Source organism: Ceratotherium simum, chromosome 14 (genome assembly GCF_057802395.1).
Source record: "Ceratotherium simum simum isolate JZ-2026a chromosome 14, ASM5780239v1, whole genome shotgun sequence".
Taxonomy (NCBI): domain Eukaryota; kingdom Metazoa; phylum Chordata; class Mammalia; order Perissodactyla; family Rhinocerotidae; genus Ceratotherium; species Ceratotherium simum.
In genome coordinates, this window is record NC_141913.1 from 3,047,743 (window position 1) to 3,061,231 (window position 13,489).

At 41.8% G+C, this 13,489-nt stretch overlaps 1 pseudogene; it reads right to left on the minus strand.

Annotated features, from left to right (window-relative positions):
• Positions 1-7,200: 7,200 nt before the first annotated feature.
• On the minus strand, positions 7,201-7,629 carry LOC101399002 (small ubiquitin-related modifier 2 pseudogene; annotated as a pseudogene).
• Between the last annotated feature and the right edge of the window lie 5,860 nt (positions 7,630-13,489).

Genomic DNA, 13,489 nt, shown 5'->3' on the forward strand with positions numbered 1-13,489 from the left:
TGAGTGAATGTATGTCATTATGATGTATACTTTACTATTTGTAAACAATTGTCAGCTACAAACATATTATCCTATGCATTAAAGTCAATGATGGGAAAATGCTGTTGTCATAGAAAATTGGACTCTGAAAATAGATAAATGTCCAGACACTGATTTTTAAAATAGGAAGCATTCATCTTGTGACAACATTGGCTTCCAGGAGCTTTATTTCCATTACATAAGTGCCAGGCAGGCAATTATTGTCCTTGAAGAATGTAAGAACTAGTTACTTCATCAACAGAGAAAGTCTTCCAAGTAAATGCCAGATATGTTCTGAAGTCCTGCATGCCAATTAAACTTCTTGATTTAAAATTTTAAAAATTTGTATATTCTTCTGATACATAATATAAGTAATGATACAAAATTCAGAAGGTTCTAAAGAGTATATAATACAATGTCCCCCTTCCCTCCCCATCCTCCAGCCATTCAGGTCCCCTCCTTGGAGGCAAAGAGTGTTAATGGTTTCTTGTGTAAATTCCACAGACATTTTATGCATATACAGACATATATTTATAGCTATAGCTATCTTCCCTTTTTGCCTGTTATGGGCTGAATTGCATCCCCTCCCAAATTTGTATGTTGAAACTCTAACCTCCAGTACCTCAGAATGTGACTATATTTGGAGACAGGGCTTTTAAAGAAGTGATTAAGGTAACATGAGTTCGTATGGGTGGGCTCTAATCCAAAATGTGTGTTGTCCTTATAAGAAGAGGAGATTAGGACACAGACACACACAGAGGGACGACCATGTGGAGACAGAAGGAGAGCTACAAGCCAACGACAGAGTGTCAGAAGAAACCAACCCTGACCACACTTTGATCTCAGACGTCCAGCCTCCAGAACTGTGAGAAAATACATTTCTGTTGTTTAAGCCCCCAGTTGTGGTATTTGTTATGGCAACCCACACAGACCAGTACACCCCCCTCCTTTTACAAACTGGTAGCATATGATGCCCACTTTGCTGCACCCCTCTTTCTCACTTACTATATTTTAAAGAAGGACATAAAAGCTTCCTACTTCATTTTATTATATAGATTCTTTTTATTGTTTGGATGTAGCATAATTTATTTGACCTCTCTCCTATTGATGAACATTTAGATTATTTCTAACATTTTGCTATTAAAAACAACATTATAATAAATAAATAAATAATCTTGTACATAAATGATTTTGCACATGGACAAGTATAACTATACGATCAATTTCTAGAGGTAGTATCATTGGGTTTAAGAACAGTGCAGTAAAATTTTTACAGTCATTGACAAATTGCTCTTACTGGTGGTTAATGCTTCCACCAGAAAGACTGAGAGTCCTTAGTGCCCCACTTCTCCCACACAGTTTGTTATCCAACCTTTTGATCTTTAGCAATCTGGGAGGTAAAAAATCATGTCTCGAGAAGTATCACTTTGCATTTCTCTCACTACGAGTGATGTCGAACATCTTTTCATAAATTTAAAAGATGTCTGTATTACATTTTTTAGTTAAGCTTTTCTACCAGGTTTTTGTATCATAGATACTCTTTATTTGTTAGAAAAATCAGTCATTTTTGGTGATATGAGTGGCAAAAATTTCCCCAGTTTGCATTGGTCTTTTTATATTGCTTCTGAGGAGGCCATGTAGAAAAACTTGAGTTTAATGTAATTAGATTTATTACTCCCTTTTTTAATGGTGCAATGACTTCTGACTCCTACTACACAGAGTTAGGCCAAACTTTGTAGGTAAGGGCACATCCTCCACAAGACTGCCTTCACTTCAGACACCAGCCACAAGTTCAGGGGCCCCAGGACCACCTGCACTTCTGACCAAGAGGCTACAAGTTTGGGGGTTCCCACTGACACCCTAGGTTCAATAATTCACCAGAACACCTCACAGAACTCAGGAAAGTGCTATCCAGTTTTATAATTTTAGTTTTATTATAGCAAAAACGATATAAATTAGAACCAGCCAAAAGAAGAGACACCTAAGGTGAGGTCTGGGAGGGTCCCAAATGCACAGCGTCTGGTGTCCTCTCCCTGTGTCAGGATGCATCACCCCCGGTACATCAATGTGTGACAAGATGCAGAGTATTGGCAACTAGGGATCTCACCTGAGCATCGATGTCCAGAGTTTTTAATTGGGGTTTCACTATGTAGGTGTGATTAGTTGAATCATTGGCCACTTGATTGAACTCAGTCTCCAGCTCATCTCTCCCTTCCCAGGAGGCTGGGCTGATACCACACAGCTCAAAGCCCCAGCCTTCTAGTCACATGGCTGGTCTCCTATGTGGCCAGACCCCATCTGAGTCATCTCCTAGTGAAAACTCTCAGGGTCCACCCTGAATGATAAAGGCACTCTTATCACCCAGAAATTCCAACCATTTAGAGGTTACCTCGCAGGAACCAGAGACGAAGGCCAGCCAAATTCTTTATTACACAAGATACAGATTCTGGATTTTGTACCATATGTAGAAAGTTCTTCCCTTTTCTAAGGTTATTACAAAAACAAATTGCCACAGGATTTCCTCTAGTACCTGAATGATTCTATTTTTTTCCAAATACATTTTTTGATCCATCTGGAACTTATCCTAGTTTACAGGATACAGATTTAATTTTACTTCTTTTCCCCAAACATTCATTAAATAAACTGTTTTTCCTCCACTGATTGAAATACCAATCTTATCATATACTGAATTCCTGTATGTATACAGATCTATTTCTAAACTTCTTGGTGTGTTCCATTGATCTGCTTTTCATGTATTCATACCTCACGGCTTTAATTATTGTTGTTTTAGAATTTATTATTTCAAATTAATGTTAATAGTAAATTTCTTAAACTTCTACAAAACATTCTTTTGGAACTAGATTTAAAATCAAATACCAATTAGAGGTAAGACACCCAATATAGCTGTCAGATGAGTAGCCAGCAGCCTATTGATCTGGCTTGTGAGTCAGTTAGCAGCTTAGCGTAGGAATTGATTCCAATGAATTCACTTACTTTATATGCCAGAATTGAAGGCTACTCACAAAATTGTGCTTCATGCATTTGTCTTTTATAAGAAGTTATCCAGAATCACAAGGACAATTTTCACTGCTTTGGAAATAGCCCAGACAACTGCAGCTCCTGTTCGCCAATGCAGCAGGAGCATTCTAGATATTTGGCCTTCTCAAAGGTCAGTTGTTGAATGAGTTGGGTACATATTTTCCTCAATGCTTTCCACCTCCTGTGCACATTGACCTGGGACTAAGTCACTCACTCTCTCCCAGCAGAATCAATGGGCTTCCCTCTGCTCCTGACCAAGATGGGTCTAAGTCAGCCAGTCCAAACCAGGTCCAGTGCTGGCAGAGTCTAGTTCTTTGGTTGTCAACTCTGGTATTTTTATCTTCATACTGAACTTTTCCTTCAGACTGGGCAAAGAAAATTTGTGGAATAGACCACGTATTTGTTGCTCTCATAGATAAAAATGTAGGTTTGTGAGCTTGTCTCTGAACTGTGCATGAAATTCAGACTCTACTTCTGCAGCACCGTCTAACAAGGTGAGCTTTAAGAGTTCCTAACAACAGTGTCAAAACCCCTCCCTTATCCTCTTTCCATCTTATTCAATTTTCATATGCATTAAGATTTAAAGGCTATGGAATATGTTCTTCAATGGAAACTATGGTAGTTTTATTTATGTATATATGTATTTATTTATATCAGATGAGGGTCAGATCCATTCACTGCCCAGCACCGAGTGCTAGAGACAGAGGGATAACAGATAATAGAGGATATGGGGCTTCCTAAAGCCTGTGATTGCCTAGGGGAGACAGACAGGGACCAGGCACTTAGAAAACACCCTGTATGATTTTTATGGGAAAACTGAGTTGTTAGAACTTAGGCTATAAGTGAACCCATGAGAACCTATAAACATTTGATGGTTTTGTTCCTCCCTCTGTCCAGAGAGGATTTGAGGTGGCTTAAAAGTTTTATTGACAAAAAAAATCCAGTAAAGTAGTATACTCACAAATAAAAAAATCAATAAAATGTTATTATACATAAATTGTAATAATGGATATTATACATTTGAATATCCATTTCACTGTGGCAAAATGATTCATAAAATATGAAGCCTTTTTGCTAGCTCAGGCATAGCAGAACCGGAGAACAAATCTGCCAAAGTTCTTGGTTTATAAATTCAAGAGGAAAGGCCCAGGTGTACTGTAGAAAACAAGCGGAAAGGAGAAAAGCTGTGTGGTGTGGATATTGAGGTAGGGCGCACTGGTCTCCCCTCTTCTGGGCCCAGGACCCATCTCCCAGCAGCTGGGAACAGCAGCTGCCTCACAGCTGGGTCCCTTCCTGGAAACTGCCCTCGGCCACAGGGAACTGCCTTCCTTGAGATTATGCATCACCCCTCCCCCAGGGAGGGGCTTGTGGCCAATGACTAGTTGACGTGCAGAAACACAAGCCCAGCCGCCTTGTCTCAGTTTGGGTTGACTCTGGGGGGCTGTCCCATCTCCCCTTAGGACTGGCCGAAGCTGCAGTTTCCAACGCATTGGGGATCAGCTTCTCTTCCAGCCCCTAATCCTGCCTCCCTCACTTCTAGAGATAATCTGGGAGAGAGAGAAGGACCCTGGCCAAGGATCAGCCCAAGGCTCCAGGTAGGACGTGGAGACCGACCATCAGAAGATATGGCATGGACAGTTGATGATGCAGCTGCGGGCCAGGAATTTTTGCCATGGAGGTGTGGTAGGCAGAATTCTAAGATGCCCCCACCCCCTCATTCCCAGCCCCTGGTGTACATGCACCTTCCCCCAGTTATTCAATCAAACACCCATCTAGGAACTGCCGTGGTGGCATTTTGCAGATGTAATTAAGTTTCCAGATCAGTTAGTGTCAAGATAGGGAGATTCTCTGGGGGCAGTGAGGGGGGGGTGCTATCCAATCACATTGAGCCCTTTAAAAGCAGACAGTTTTTTCCATCTGGTTACAGAAGAGGAAGTCAGAAATTTGAATCACATGAAGGATTTAGTGTGCCCTTGCTGGCTTGAAGATGGAGGGGTATATGTGGCAAGGATGTGGGTGACATCTAGATGTGGAGAGCAGCTCCCAGCTAACAGCTAGCAAGGAAGCCAGGACCTCAGTTCCACAACCAAAAGGAATGGAATTCTGCCAACAACAAGAATAACCTTGGAAGCAAATTTTTCCCCAGAGCCTCCAGACAAGAACTTGGCCTGGCCAATACCTGGATTTCAGCCTTACCCTGAGCAGGGAACCTAGCCATGCTGTGCAGAATTCTGACGTATAGAGCTGTGAGCTAATAAAGCAAGCGTTGTTTTAAGCCACTAAGTTTGCGGCAGCTAGTTATGTGTGCAGCAATCGAAAACTAATAGAGGGAACAATAAAACAGGCGGGTCTCCTCCCCACCCACACAAAACTGCATTTAATTGGGTCCATTTGACAGCATCGGCTCCTGGGAGAAGGGTGGGGGATGTTCTGAATGTGACTAAAACTGAAAACTCACTGGACCCAATTAGGTTTATCTGAGACTAGATTAAGTTTAATCTAAAAAAAAAAAAAATAGAATAAGGACTCAAGTTAAAAATTAGTGAAATGAAGTTACATTTTTACACTTCTGAGTCTACGATATATGAAATTTATACTCACTGTTATTTTCACTTGGTTGTTAAAGTGTTTGGGACTTGTACTCTATAGCTTCCACAGGACATCCATAGGTTTATTTGCTTTTGTTGCAGACTATTCATGGAGACTATTCACATGTAAGGAAGCATTTCCTCCTGTGCCTGGATATTCATTGAAAGATTTTAAGAGAAACATCTACCAATTGCAACATATGGACCTTATAGGGATCCCAATTCAAACAAACTTTAAAGAGAAAATTATGAGATAATGGGAAAATTTGAACCCTGGTTGAATATTTTATGTTAAGAAATTATTGTTAATTTTCAAAGGTATGATAATGGATATATATACATGGATCTAGATAAATACACACATAATGATAGGTTTGGGGGTGAAATAATATAAAGTCTGGGATTTGCTTCCAAATCATCTGGGTGGGGGTGGGGATTAGTAAGGTTATAGAAGACACAAGTTTGGCCATGAGTTGATGACTACTGAGTCTGGGGTGATGGGCACCTGGAAGTTCATTATATTTGTTCATTATGACAAATACTTACTCTATCTTGTGTATTTGAAATTTTTCATTAGAAAGAAAAGAAGCCCACTTTGGTTCCATTCTGGTTTTGATGACTGAAGCAGCGGCCAGGGCACGCCCTGCTGGGCACCAGAGCTCCTCAGAGGGCCTCCTCCTCACCACGCAGCAGCTGGTCTAGGTACAAGAGCCTTTCCTGCAGCTCCCGTCATTCCTCTCAAGGCTTCTTGGCAGAATTCCTACTGCTTTTCTTTATCATCTCTCTTTACTATTTCTGAACTCCAGTTCATGCTTTTTCTAATTATTCTCAACAAAGAAGAAACTTGAAACTCACATATGCTGAGACCGAAAATGCTGCAAGGGCATACAGAAATAGCCGGAGGACTAGAACTCTTCCCAAGAAAAGCAGCTGGGGAAGGTTTTCTGCCTTATTTTTCTTTAAAATAAGGTCATTTAATATAGGTCTGAGAAAAGCATAGTGAGCCACATTTCATTTCCTGTTAATTGCACTTGAGCTGAGAAACAGAAGTAATAAAAGCATTTTCTTTTTTTTTTAAACAAGAAGTTTATTTAAACAGCAAGATGCTTGACTTGAAGGGAAAACTATCTAGGATTCATTTCTTTTAGAGTAATTTATCCCCACCTGAAGACAGATTGCCCTACATATAACAGCTACATACAAAAAAGCTATAAAATTGTTCTTGGTTTTACAGTGATAAATGAAAAACATTAAAATTCTCCGATTGAACAAGGTATGCAAGAATTTTTATGTTTTGTTGTTGTTGTTAAACAGTGAACACAAAATAAAATAATAAGAGAATAAAAAGAGCTTAATGCACATGCCATTAATGGAGAAAGGGAGTATTTTCACAGAAGCAGTATTTTTCCCCATTCCATCTGCATTTGATGTTGATCGAAACATACTATTGGCCATTTAGGAAAAAAAAGTCAATATGTTTGTGCACATACACCAATTACTTTATGTACCACGAAGGAATGGGGAAGGGAAAATGAAAGAATAGAGAAAACCGTATTATAGTTGTCAGGATGTGGTGGAACCAAATTGCAGTTTTCTAGTTGAGAATGTCTTCTTAGTTTGGAGGAACAGAGTTCTGGAGTAAAGCACAGGTTCCCTTTTTAGTAGACACCTGTCTGCTGCTGGAAGACATCATTTGTATCTTTATCCTCCATTTCCAACTGTGCAGGTGTGTGTATTTTATTGATTGGCTGCCCATCAAATCAGAATCTGATCTGCCTCATTGACAAACCCTGTTGTTGGCAATAGGCTTTCATTAGTTTACTAAATAGCTTAAACTGCACCGCAGAACCATCCTGCCCCGCCACCTTCATATCAACATGACCATGGTTCTCGGTCTCGACTCCTCCCTTGGGCTTTTCATTGGCCATGGCGAGCCCAGGAGTCTCTTCAGCTGCCGCTTCAAGAAAGAGGTACCAGGTTGGCACTAAACGAGAACACAGCAGCACCAGGGGCAGCAGGAGGAGGAAGCAGCAGCGGCCAAAAAGCATTTTCTAGAATAAAAAATAAGTCCCTTGAAAGTGTGAATTTAATTTGTTAGAATCTATTAGACCAGGGCAGAAGATCTTTATCAGGAGGTTTATTTCCGGTTGATTAATAGTGAAATAGCTAGGACTTAACCAGAGAAGTCTGAAACTCCCAGGTAACTAACATACCTGTGTAAGATAAAGCTCTTCGCAAGGAAGGGCTTCTCAGTACAGCCAAAAGAGCAAGAACTGCTCGTTTACAATAGCATCAAAAAGAATAAAATACTTGGGAATGAATTTAACAAAAGAAATGCAAAAGTTATACTCTGAAAACTAAAAAACATTATTGAAAGAAATTAAGGAAGACCTAAATAAATGGAAACGTATCTCAGGTTCAAGGATCAGAAGACTTAATGTTGTCAAGATGGCAACACCCCCCAAAGTGATACACAGAGTCATTCAATGCCACCCTCATCAAAATTCCAGCTAGTTCTTTGCAGATATTGACAAAATGATCCTAAAATTCATATGGAAATGCAAGGGACTCAGAATAGCCAAAACAATCTTGAAGAGAAGCACAAAGTTAGAGGACTCATACTTCCTGAAATCAAAACTTACTATAAAGCTACAGTAATCAAGACAATGTGTTATTGGCATAAAGACAGACATATAGGTCAACTGAATTTTGTGTATATATATATATATTTTGTGTGTGTGTGTGTGAGGAAGATCACCCCTGAGCTAATGTTCATGCCAATCCTCCTCTTTTTTTGCTGAGGAAGACTGGCCTTGAGCTAACATCCGTGCCCATCTTCCTCCACTTTATGTGGGACACCGCCACAGCATGGCTTGACAAACGGTGCGTCAGTGCGTGCCCAGGATCCGAACCCAGGCCGCCAGCAGTGGAGCGTGAGCACTTAACTGCTATGCCACAGGGCCAGCCCCTAGGTCAATTGAATTGAGAATTCAGAATTGAGAGTCCAGAAATAAACCTTCACATTTTCAGTTAATTGATTTTCAACGGGTGCCAAGACCATTCACTGGGGGGAAAAGAATAGTCTTTTCAACAAACGGTTCTTGGATAACTGGATATTCACATGTAAAAGGAATGAAACTGGATGCCCTACCTTATACCACATACAAAAATTAACCCAAAATGGATCAAAGACCTAATCTAAAACTGTAGCACTCTTAGAAAAAAATATAGGTGTAAATCTTTGTGAATTTGGATTAGGCAATCGTTTCTTAGATATGACACCTAAAGTAAAAGCAACCAGAAAAAAAAAAAAAGATAAATTGGGCTTTATCAAAATTAGAAACTTTTATGGTTCAAAAGACATCATCAAAAAAGACAACCCACAGAATGGGAGAAAATATTTGTAAATCATATGTCTGACAAATGATTGATTATCTAGAATATATAAAGAACTGTTACAGCTCAATAATAAAAAGACATATAACCCAATTTAAAAATGGGCGAAGGATTTGAGTAGACATTTTTCAAGGAAGATATGCAAATGGTCAATAAGCACATGAAATATGTCAATATCATCAGCCATCAGGGAAATGCAGGTCAAAACTACAATGAGATACCACTTCACACACAGTAAGACAGCTATAATCACAAAGACGGATAATAAAAAGTGTTGGTAAAGATATGGTGAGATGGAACCCTCATACGTTGCTAGCAGGAATGTAAAATGGTGCAACTGCTGTATTGTAAAATGGTGCAACTGCTGTAGAAAACAGGTCGGCAGTTCCTCAAATGGTCAAACATAGAGTTACCATATGTTACCATAGAGTTACCATAGCAATTCTACTCCTAGGTATATACCCAAGAGAAATGAAAACATATGTCTACACAAAAACTTGTACATGAATGTTCATAGCAGCATTATTCATAGTAGCCTGGGTGCTAAATGACCACTTCCGAGATGGCTCACTCACAGACCTGGGAGCTCAGCTGAGTCCATGGGCCTGAGAACTTGGGTTTTGTCTTCATGAGCTTCTCCATGGGCTGTTGAGCTTCCTCACAGCCTGTTGACTGGCTTCCAAGAAGGAGGAGCATCCCAAGAGACAGAAAGTAGAAGCTGCTAGTTTCTTAGGGCCTGGGTCTAGAAACTGGTACTATTAATTCTGTTGCATTTTATTGGTCAAGCAGTCACAGAACCTAGATTCAAGAGTAGGGGACATGGACCCTCAACTCTTCATGGGAGGAGTGTTAAAATTTTGATGACATGTTTTATAACTGCCACACCCCATAGTAATTTCCAGAGCTTGGATGTGAATCCAAGTATGTCTGAATCATAGAGTTCGAAGTCTTAAAAATTCTGCTTTGCATTTTGAATAGGAGAGGTGAGAGACCCTGGGATGGAATAGTGGGAAAGCTATTTAAAATATTTTTAGTTGGTATCAGGAGGTGTGGTTGTTGTTGCTACATTACCCTGCTCATAATCAAGATCATTTTGGAAAAAAAAATTTGCACTATTTAGGACACATTTCAATGATGTCATTTTAATGCTAAGTTTCTGGAGGTGGGAAGATCACTTATATTAGAGATGAGGCTATTAAAAGAACAAACAGGAGAAGAGCTTGTTTCCCTTTCAGCAACAGATCTGAAGACAGCACTCACCCTGAGCAGAAGGAGCTCTGTCTCCGCCTCAGTTTCCACGGGGAAGAGCAGTCTCTGCTGAGGGTGCGCCTTAACTCAACATCAAGTCATCCTGGGGCTACAAATGAACCATTAACACCCATTATTATACCTGACAAATGGAGCATGTGCCAGCGTGATGCAAACCTGGTAGCACATCAAAAGAAAGTGAGGGCTCCATTCAGCTGTTGGTTTTAAGATGCAAATAGAATCCAGCCCCTTTCCCATTCTATTCTGTCATTGTTCCCAAAAGTTGCTGCCCAGATAGGGAAATTCCAGCCATTGCTCACATTTGCTTTCGGGATCTTGGAGTTTGGTATCACTAGAGATGAATATTTGCATAAATCACAGCTGCTAAAAGGTAGGTGTAAGTGAATACAACATGGTAAAGAGAATCTTGCTACCTGGATAATAGAGGCGCTCTGGAGTGAAACTGGTGTATTGTGTGACTGGAGCATCACTACTGAAACACACTGAGTAGGTCCTGGGTACATTATTTTTACTGCACTGCTCATTAACAAGGAGAAAACTGTCATTTTTGCTAAACTTCAAGCTTACTTTCCGGAATAAGACATCCTTACTGGAATTCCCAAGAGCCACCACCCTGGACCACACCAGGATGACCCCGCACGAGGCACAGCATAGGCTGCATCTGCTCAGATGCTGTGAAGACAGTTCACAGGAGTGGCAGTCATCTTGGCAGACAGTCAACTGTCATCTTGGCAGAACAGCTGTTTAAACAGACAGTTCTACTAAAGGAACAGGGAAGAAAGCTGCTTCACAGGGTGACTCTCTGCTAGGAGTTGTCTCCTTAGGAAGGATGAGGAATCTGGTACAAGACAGAGCAGTCAGAGGGCCCAGAGAGAAGGTTTTTCTTTCCACTGTACCCTGTCCTGAGCATTCAGGGAACTACCAAGAATATTCCCAGAATCTTTGCCTGGCAGGGCTGAGAAGCGATTTGCTGCTGCCTTGCACAGGCTGGAACCCTTCCACCCCTAATGGACCAGAAGCCATTAGCACTATCGATCGCTGCCCGGGATGCAGCCCCAGCCCCTCCCTGGGAGATTTCTGAGATGGGTGCTGAGACGGGAGCACCGAGCCTTCCCAAGATGTTGCCCCGGCTGCGCTAGAATCCTTTCAACATAAGCCTTTAATCAGGAGCAGAGACTTCAGAAGTTGAAGAAAAAAAGCCAGGCAGAGTTTGAGGCTGACAATTGACATCTGTGGCTGTCTGAGGCAGCATCTTGGAAAAGCAGCTGAGGGCTTCGGAGAACAAGGCTGGTGGAATGGGAAAGGTTGGAAGAACAACTTCTTGGTTGAGCAGTTCATGTCTGGGGAAGTCAGGGTCGGGAGTCAAGGCTTCAAGGCCCTGTCAGTCTTGCCTTCCCTGCTTCTTCTGGACGAGGGTTTGCCTGTCACCCCCGGACTCGGCCCTGTGGGCCTTCTGCCTCAGTCTCACCGCGCAGAGAGCACGCAGCAGGAGACTTGTCCCCTGGCCCAGGGGACTGAGAGATCAGAGGTTTCTGGTGGGGGGTGGGAAGGACGATGCTTATTGGTTACACAGTACCAAATCTGTTTTTATTATTGTGGTAAAATACACATAACAGAAAATTTACTATTTTAACCATTTTTAAGTGTACAGTTCAATGGTATTAAGTACATTCACATTATCGTGCAACCATCACCACCATCCAGCTCCACAACTTTTTCCTCTTCCCAAACAGAAACTTTGTACCCAGTTAACAATAACGCTCCCATCCCCCTACTCACCCCCACTGTCTCCACTAGAGAGTGAGATCAGACACTGCAGGGCACCCAGTCTTCTGGAATCTGCTTCCCAGATTAGCCCTGGATGCAGCTTGGAATCTCGGGGCTGGGGCTGGGCTGCTCTTTCTCTGGGACGTCCTGGTCCCTCCTGAAAGAGGAAGGAAATTTTCCATATCACTTTTGAAATACAATCTGGGATCTAGGTAGTCACTGCAGACCTTGAAGCCACCACCTTCACTCTTCTCTGATGCTCCCTCACCCTGAGTCTCTGAAGAATGTCGTTTCAGCTCTAACTCCCCTTTGCCCTGGATTTACCTCAGTGTGTTCACTAGTTAAAGGCACAGCTGGCTCTTCAGGGAAGACTCTTCAGTCCTGCACCCAGGGAGGGATTAGCCTTTCCCAGCGCTGTCTTGATGTTCTCTGTGTTGACTGGCTCATTCCTCACCTAACTGTGAGGGAGAGATCTTCTGTGGTCCTCTCACCACCAGTTTACAGCAGGAAACCAAACCAAACAAACCAAATCATAACAATATTTTCCACACTGAGAGGCCATAACCGTTTCTAACAATACTAAGAGGCTGGGCCTTCCATCCCACATATGTCCACCTCCTGAGTTAGTGGGGAAGCCAAAGACACAGCCGACTGAAACAGAGGCTCTCACTCACCACAGAGCAAGCAGAGTCAGGACATCCATTGTCCTTGCCCATCTCCAGCGTACACAGACGGAGTGTTTGAGCAGCGCGTGAGGTGCCATTTCTTGAACACCTCCTTGCACCACCTCTGTACCAGATACTTTACCTACACGATGGACAGACAATAGCTCATCTTCATGACCCTTGGAGGGAAGGCATTAAAATCTCCAATTTGTGGTCAGTGGAAACAGAGATCCAGACAGCTCAAGCAGCTTGCACAGGGGCACCAAGCTGGTGACCAGCAAACCCTTTAAGAATAACACTCCACCACACAAGTGCCCAGCAAAATTCTGAAGTAGGTAAATCTCATCTTTGTTGCTTTCAACTTTTTTCCCGCACCCTACATTCCATCTGTGCATCCACACTTCACTACAGTACCACATTTCTTCCTCGGCTCTTGGGTGGCATCCTAAACTACAGTTCATTCCCTACTTTTTCTCCTCATTCTGAAATAACTGGCCCTGGGGCCATCCCAGCAGGCTTGGGCTGGGTAATTCACAACGCAAAATGGCTGCAATGTCAATAGCAGATAATGGCTCCATATGTCTTCCATTTTATTAAAATGTTTGCACTTTAACAAAACTCTAGCTCAGACAACTGTTGGCGGGAATTTGAGGTATGTAACAGCCCTGGAATGGCAAATATTTTTAATAGTCCCCGTCAATATTCTGCAAATCTGAAGTCACACAACAGAGGCCAATGCAGATGGGT